Source organism: Beta vulgaris, chromosome 6 (genome assembly GCF_026745355.1).
Source record: "Beta vulgaris subsp. vulgaris cultivar EL10 chromosome 6, EL10.2, whole genome shotgun sequence".
In the NCBI taxonomy this organism is placed as follows: Eukaryota; Viridiplantae; Streptophyta; class Magnoliopsida; order Caryophyllales; family Amaranthaceae; genus Beta; species Beta vulgaris.
Genome location: NC_079207.1, coordinates 21,592,519 through 21,600,522, shown reverse-complemented (window position 1 = coordinate 21,600,522; position 8,004 = coordinate 21,592,519). Strand labels below are relative to the sequence as shown.

The window sequence follows — 8,004 nt, the reverse complement described above, 5'->3', positions numbered from 1 at the left end:
AAGATTCCAAGTAAGAAAAATATAAAACTACAGATGGATTACCAAAGATAAAACTAAATAAGCTATAAAATACGAAGAGAAAAAAATATTAGGGATAAAATTTTGGATTAGCAAATGTAGAATTTCTCCATCTTAACTCATAGAACCTAAAAAGTAAAATATATTATATGTGTGTTACTATCATTTTTAGATGATTGATAATATTTATTATTGTACATTGTATTAGACCTCAAAAGGTTTAATCTCTATTCTAACATGAAAGCCCAGTCATAACATAAAGCCCGTGAAAGAAAGTCAATGAAGGTCAAAGTCAATTAAGGTCTTAAGGAGATGAAGGCCAAGGAAGGTCGAAGGACAAGGGGATAATTAATTAAAGGAATATAATACTTAGCGTCAAAAAACGATTAGGATTTGAATCAAAGATGATTCAAATCATTTCCCTCCAAAGATGCATGAAAGTTACGTAGCGCATTGGTTTATAAATATAAGAATGATCATCAAGCAGAGGAGAATCAACACAACACACAACAACTTGTTAATTACTTTTTTCTAGCGTAGCCTAGTCTTAGCCAAGTCAACCCCACTCTGGGATTATAGTTTAGTTCACTGGATCTAGAACATGTACTAGCCCCAAGTTCGCTATATCTTAAATTGAAGCAAGAACTCATGGAGGTAATATTCTTTGTGTTTTCACTTTAGTTGTCCAACTTGGATTATCCTCATATGTGTTGTAAAACTTATTTTTAAAGTTGGTGATGTGAATGGGAATGTTTGGCTATAATTAATAGATTAATTATTGCATCTTGTTCTATTTATTGCTTTTCGTCTGAATTTATTAGGCGTTGTAGCTTAACCATTTAGATTACAACAAAGTATGTTAGCAAGGTTTATGAAATTAAAATTGGTAACCCCACTAGTGGAAAAAACTCCATGTGCTACTTGTCAAGTGCTTGGGTTGAACAATCAACCGAAGCACTTGTGAAATTTTAATATTAAAAATTCACAAGTGCTTCGGTTGATAATTCCACCGGAGCACTTGTGAATAAGTTCTCCGGTTATTCAACCCAAGCACATGCACACGATTGTTGGATCTCGCGCGCTACACTTATGTTTATTTTTTGAAGGACGCTCTAATAATTAACAATTGTTGGATGGAACCGGCCTCCTCCATTTTGTTAGAATTGCTATGCTGCCTTTTGCATCCCTATTCACTCTCCTCTTCTCTCTAACTCTCTCCTCTCTCCCTCTCTCCTCTCTCGCTTTCTCGCACCTTTTTTACCTTCAATGGCGACGATGTTAGCTCGGAAATCTCTTCACGCTATTCGTTCTCGTCAGCTCGTAAGGCTTCTCCTCACTCTTTAAACCCTAGATTTTCAATTTTTGTAACAATTTCTCTCTGAAATTGCTAAATTACTGCACGATTTATAAGGTTCTATATTGGTTCGTTTCGCATTTCGTTTTCATTGGGAAGCTGTTTATGTAATTTAGCATTTAATTTTAGCACTTAATTTATTGATAATTTATGTTTTCATTCTCCTCTTTCCATTTTCCAGTTCACCCTCTTTGATAAAACCCTAAACAAGGAAACAAACTCGTCGACGCCGAAGCAACGTTGTTCTCTCCGGTGATTCCAAAACTTCGTTCTTCAATAGTCCGGTTATTACCTTTAGTTAATTATTTGGGATCATACTGTTGTTATAAGTTTTGTAAATAACTTTCGTTTCTTTGTTTTGTGTATTGAAGATCTTCACAATTCAGTGTTTTAGGGTTTCATTTTAGTTATGAATTGACAAATTGTTAGAGATGAGCAAAGATATGTGATTTCCTCTTGTTTTTACTTCATTTCTCTTCACTTGTGTTGATTTATTACTAAGATTTCCCAAAGAATATGTGATTTCCTCCCATTTATGAGTTTGTGCTTCAGATTTTTCTTTTCTTGTGGTAAATGTCAGCTTTCTTGATCGATTTTCTCGATCTCGTCTCTGTTTTTTCGATTTTTTTACTAGATCTATTATCTGGTTTCAACTCTTAAGTTTTTTGCTCAATATATGTTTTTTTTGCTAGATTTGTTATTTGATTTCAGCTGTTAATTTTATTCTCTAAAATAATATTTTGCTTATTAACATTAGAAGCTTAGATGATGGAATGTGATCTTGTTGTCTTTGAATGGCGAAATGAAATGCTTTTGGTTTGTTACCTAGAGTTCGCTTTTCCAACTATTGAGCATTTAGCTTATATTATGTGTTGATTCCGCAGGTTGCAGTCTCGCATAATGGTTAGCTGTCAGGCTTCCCAATACTTTTATCTGAGAGTAGAAAATTGCATTATCCCACGGATATGAGATTATTAATTGGTAATACATTTGCCTTTTGTAATATACTCCTGCAGTTCCTAAATAATAAACCACATTTGATCTGATGTTATTTTTTAGGAAACATAGCATAACTTTTGCTCTTTTTCCAGTTTTTCATTCTTTTCTATTAAATCTTCACCACATCACCAAAAAGGTAGTATTCCACTAAAACTATTAGTAAGAACATCATTAAGTATGCTATGAGAAGTTTTAGTTACAACTTACTATCTAGAATGACTTCTTTTTTTCCGAAACGACCCAAAATAGAAACGTGGCTTATTTAAGGATGGATGTACTATATTCCTATCTGATTCATCAGTCCTTCACTCAAAGTAGCTTACTTGATTAGGTTCTTTTTAAGTTTTTTAATGCTAATGTTGCAAACTTTTTCATCTGGCTATGCTTAATCTTAGTTTTGACTTGTTATTAGCTTGTAAATTTGTTGCATTTTTACTCTTTTTGAGCTAAACTCTTGTGGGAAATTATTTTTTTCCATCTATAAATTTGATCAAATCTTTATACTAAAGTCCCTGCTTCTCTATTTACTCCGTAGGAAGTATATGTTTTTGCACCTAGCTACCCCGCAACTATATTATGCTGAGTTATATGTATTATTCTGAATCTACCGTTCTGTTGCTACACAATAATATATGGCAAAAGGCATTGGTTTATTTCACTAGCTTTGTAAATCTTTGAATCTATTCCCGATGTCATTGGTCTCTCTTGAGAGTTAGTTATGAATGTTGATATTTCTATTCTGCAATGCTGACACGTGGATTGGTGATGATATGTGATATATGTTGAGAAGGAAATCTTATTGTTGGGTAACAGATAAAGACCTATGTGTTATGTCTAAAACTTGTCATAACTTTACTGAATTCTTTAGTGCAGCAGGAAGTAACTGCAAATTGAAACCCTAAATTCACTAGAAGTAACTGTCTTACTTTCTTTAATTTGAGCATCACATCGTTCTTTTCTTACGTTAGTGCGTTTTTCTGTTAATTTTTCGAGCATTTCATCCTATACCTCCGTCAAAAGTTGCTGATCCAAGACCTGGACCAGCCAAGCCTTCACAGGATGGAACACAGAGTCTAATTCATTTCAAGATCTGCATATTGTAGGTTTTAACAACTCAATTATATGGACAAATTGCTTGGTTTTGTTTCAGGACTTCCTATTCTTCCTTTTGTTTTCAGCGAAATATTAGGTCTAAGAATATTATCTTATTGCAGCCTGTGAAAATGATGGAAGATTTCTTGAGACTGGCTCAACAAAATACGAAAAAGAATCTTGAAACATGTGGAATTCTAGCAGGTTCACTGGTATGTTTTTTTGATTTCTGGATGTGTTCCTTTTGCAAGTAATTTATATAAAAAACGCTGTTCTCAAATGCTTCAAATTTCTTCTGGGTGTAGAAAAATCAGGTGTTTCATATTACTTCTTTAATTATTCCAAAGCAAGAGTCAACTTCTGATTCTGTAAGTTTGTTCTTTTATTCCAAATAGATTCTTGTGATTTGGATCGGTTTGTTTTAATTAGTTTTAATTACTATGTCCGGTTGTAGCTGGATGCTGTGAACGATTTTATATTCCTGAAAAGAACTGGAAATTTGTAAATTTGGCCTTGAAAAGTGTACCTTTCTTACATCATTTTCAAATTCATCCAAAGGATGGTTCAAGGATGATGTAAAAGGAAAGGATGTCGTCATCTAGACAAAGTTGCTAGAGGTAACTACGTATCTATGAAGTTTCTCCTCACATGTCAAACCCCAGCTCTGCTCTTCTATCGATTTCTTGTTATTTTTAGTGTTTGATCAGTTCGGATATGAATTCTAATCAAAACATTCAGTGAAATGTGAATTTGAGTGAATTATTGTTAGTAATGTAAATTACCTGGATGTATTCTTCTGTATTCTGGTGCCTGTTAAAATTTTCTATTATTGTCTACTTTGAAGAAATTACATTGTGATTGTCTTTCTGTATTATTGCAGAAAATCTTTGACGATTTCTCTATTAGTGCCGTTATATCCTATCGAAACCACAATGAAGTTATAAAGTCATTAGGTTTTATGTATATCTTGTGCTGTCAGTTTTTCTACTTCATTTACATGATAAATTGTCCTGCGTGCCATTCCAGCAATTTGATTTCCTTTTGACTTGTATGATGATCAATTCAATGATATCGACCGACTCATCCCCTCTTTTGTTTAATTTAGTTGATCTAGGTTTGTAAACAGAAGATCAGCTATAAGGTAATGCATGTATTTGTTTAAAACTGATATGTCCTGTCTATAGATGAGGTAACTGATATGTCCTGTGCTTGCAGAATTTGGATTCAAAAATTGTTTTGTAGAATGAGAAGAGAGAAAAAGCGGTCAAAGCAAGTCGTGATATCACTATGAACAGTTAAACAGTGATTTTCCAGGTGAATAAATTTCCTATAAGAACATGATGTTTGAATGCGGTTAGGCATTTAGCAGTTGTGTGTTTTTAAATCTGGTTTATTTGATAATGCAATTGGTTTTTTTTCCCCCTTGTTTTGGAGTTATTCAGTTACTTTATAAATCATAGTGCAATTCATTTTTTGTTCCGTTAAATTTAAGCCAACAAAAATAACGAATTTCCTCGTGCCAATTTTCTGCTGAAACTGAATGCGGTAATTGGGAAACAGGAAAGTCCTCTAAGCTGCTATGTCCCTGTTTATAATAATTAGACAATGCATCCCATAAAAAAAACTAGACAATGGATGATATAATTCAAGCTCCAGTATATATACTATATAGGGCCTATTTCCATTGTGATTAGTATCAGCAACACATTACACCTGAAGTAGTGGCAATTGGCATGGGGTGCACACATGCGACACGTAGCCCATGTCAGTTTGTTTTGGCTTCATCGTTAATGCACAAAAACGTACTGTTCTAATATTAAATGTTACAAACTTTGACCATGTATGAGCTCTCACCAATATGGGATCTTGTTGATTAGATCTATCTTATTAATGTGTGAGATTTCCATAATTTTACTTCCATGTATATGAATATGCAGTTAAATTAACCAAGAGGACTATTCAATTCTTTTGGGTACAACATTTTCATACATCTTTATTGATTTCTACAAGTACGGCAGTGTATCATGTGGTGACTCTTAAAGATGTGGTGACTCTTTTGGGTATCGTTGTTCTTTAAGTAGTCCTCGCTTCAAAATCATCTTAAATCATTAGTCCTTAGCAGTATAATGTGTACACCCAGTACATCAGCCTCAAAGTACTACATTTTCTTATGTTAATTTTCCTTTTATTTGTGTTCTTTTTAGTCAAACTTCATATATTGGTACTTAATTTCCTCGATATTTTGTCTGTTATCTAATCAAATCAACACAATTAAGATAATGGTTGTAACTTGTAATTGCTTTATGATACACTACCCCCAGACTGGAGGTTGTGCTTGTTCCTCTCTTACAATGTTTACTCTGACATCCTTCATAGCTTGTCTTTGGTCCTCTTTTACAATGTTCACTCCAACATCCTTCCCAGGGGTTTATCTATAGACTTAAGAAAATAACCAATGGTTATAAGGAACTTTGAATGGTTTAATGAGATGGGAGTATGTGGAAACTGTCAAGAGAACATTAAATGCATAGTGAGTTCGACGGAGAGCTATGGCTTTAAATGGTGCGCTTCTTCTGTTTCCTTGAGCCATGGATACCAGTGATAGCACCTATTGACTAGAATATGGACTTATAAGGTCCAGTTATGTGTGAGGTTATCTTGTTCAAGCCTAAAAATCACTGATTTTGGCCAGGAGAGAAAAAGTAAATTTGAGGCAGTGACGCTGAGGTGACTTTGGGGTTTCGTCCTTCAGTAGTAGCCTCACGATCAAGTATCAACATTGATCTTATTGGGTATATCACTAGATTGAGGTTTTCCTAATTTATCAGTATGCATATAGTTGGATACCACAATGGCCTTTTATATTCCAATTGTGGGGAACCAGAAGGGTTATTTGGGAATTTTCTATATAAAACAGGGGAAATGTTTCTGGAAGTACTTTCCCTAAGTTCCCGAAAGATGCCATTCTGATATGGACTAGTTCCATATTACATATATAAAATAGGGTTTTCTCTCCCTAGATCTGCTTTCAATAGCTTCATGGTTGGTAGCTCTTTTCTTTTTTATAATCTTTTAAGTTTTACCTTTGATGCATGAAACCTTCCTCCATTCCTTTCAGCAAGTGTGTAATCGCGGTGATATTATAGGCTTTTTTTTACCTGTTAGTTTATTATGTTTGCTTTATTATAATATGTTGTCTCGTCTATGAATTTCAGGATTTGATCCTAAGCTAAACCTTCTTCTTTGAAGTAGTTGATGGCTGCCTTGTCATTTTATTCGGGCACGCTTTTCTGATCCTACTCTATCTAAGAGGCAAAATCGGGAGCTCTGGCTGTCACTGCTGCATACAATATTTACTTATTCTCTTAGTTGGTTCATTTGATGAACGATGTTTCCTTTTTGCTCTTGGGCAGTTTATGCAAGTACTTAATGGTCGCTTCAGGTAGAGCATTTGTTTTCATAAATCGAGCAAGGGCTCAAACTATTATGAAGGTATTGGCCTGTATCTTTGTCTTTCACTTAGGCTATTATTGCAGTGAGATCTTGGAATTTGTTGGAAAGTCCTTTTAACTTCTTTATGTGGCTTGACACTTCAACTCCATGAACAAGTAGGCTTGGGACCATGCTGTTGGCATGATTTGTGTGCATGAAGCTGGTGGAAAGGTTGGGATCACCCATTCTCGCTAGTTTGTAACATATGCCATATCTTACTTCAGTCTAAACTCTCAAAAATGTTATCTGCTACCTTTTAGAATGCACATGCCACCTTGTAAGTTTATCAGATCTAATCTCAATGAACCAGGTTACAGATTGGAGATGTAGTGAAATCAATCTTGCTCCTGATGAAATGGGGCGTAGAACTATGGTTCCTTTAGGTGGTGTGGTGGTGACAAATGGAACATTGCACGGTCAGATCCTGGGGTTAATGTCTTCGAAGTCATCAGTTTTACCATAGATATGTTACTGCAACCAGGTATTCACCGGCGTTGTCGTATTTGGCTACATTATCATAGTATTTGTTCATTATCCTACTAGTTGATTTGCTGATCAATATTATATAACATGAGGTTTATATCTATTCTAGAATATTTAGAATTCTTTAGCTGTAAGTATTATGATGGACTAAATCATAATGGCTTACTAGACTATATGTACTTATTAAATACTTCTATGTAGAAGTGGACAGTTGTTGCCTCTTTCCTTTTATTAAGGTTCTGATGGAAATAACTTTTCAGCTATTGCAACTATTTTGTGCACGGTCTAAAGAAGCGAGAAAGGAAGGACAAGCGAAAGGCTGCTGATTCAGACAAGAAAGCCGGAGAGGGTTCAAAGAAGGTGGCTGCATCTGCTAAGTAAATCTTGTTTCTTTTCTTGTAGTCAACAACAGTTGAGAGAGATGATACAAAAGGTTTTGGTTCTCTATATATGCAGCTCGGAATTTTTTGGGAAAAGAGGGTACATTTACGGTGTTTAGAATTTTGCTCCATCCCTTTCAATTATGTATTCGTAATTTTGGTGATTAGAAGCGTGTTTGTTTTCAA

General features: G+C 34.5%; 1 long non-coding RNA gene across 23 annotated transcripts; it reads left to right on the top strand.

The window, feature by feature from the left end:
* Nucleotides 1-1,190: 1,190 nt before the first annotated feature.
* On the top strand, nucleotides 1,191-8,004 carry LOC104896144 (uncharacterized). Of its 23 annotated transcripts, none has more exons than XR_007275817.2 (8): nucleotides 1,209-1,429; nucleotides 1,554-1,624; nucleotides 2,257-3,470; nucleotides 3,586-3,675; nucleotides 3,769-4,777; nucleotides 6,679-6,955; nucleotides 7,076-7,126; nucleotides 7,266-8,004. It is a non-coding gene; the product is annotated as an uncharacterized LOC104896144 (long non-coding RNA). The 23 variants fall into 23 exon arrangements; XR_007275797.2 differs by having other exon boundaries at nucleotides 1,212-1,429; nucleotides 3,769-3,831; nucleotides 4,569-4,604; nucleotides 4,679-4,777; nucleotides 6,679-8,004; XR_007275805.2 differs by having other exon boundaries at nucleotides 1,212-1,429; nucleotides 3,769-3,831; nucleotides 4,490-4,604; nucleotides 4,679-4,777; nucleotides 6,679-8,004.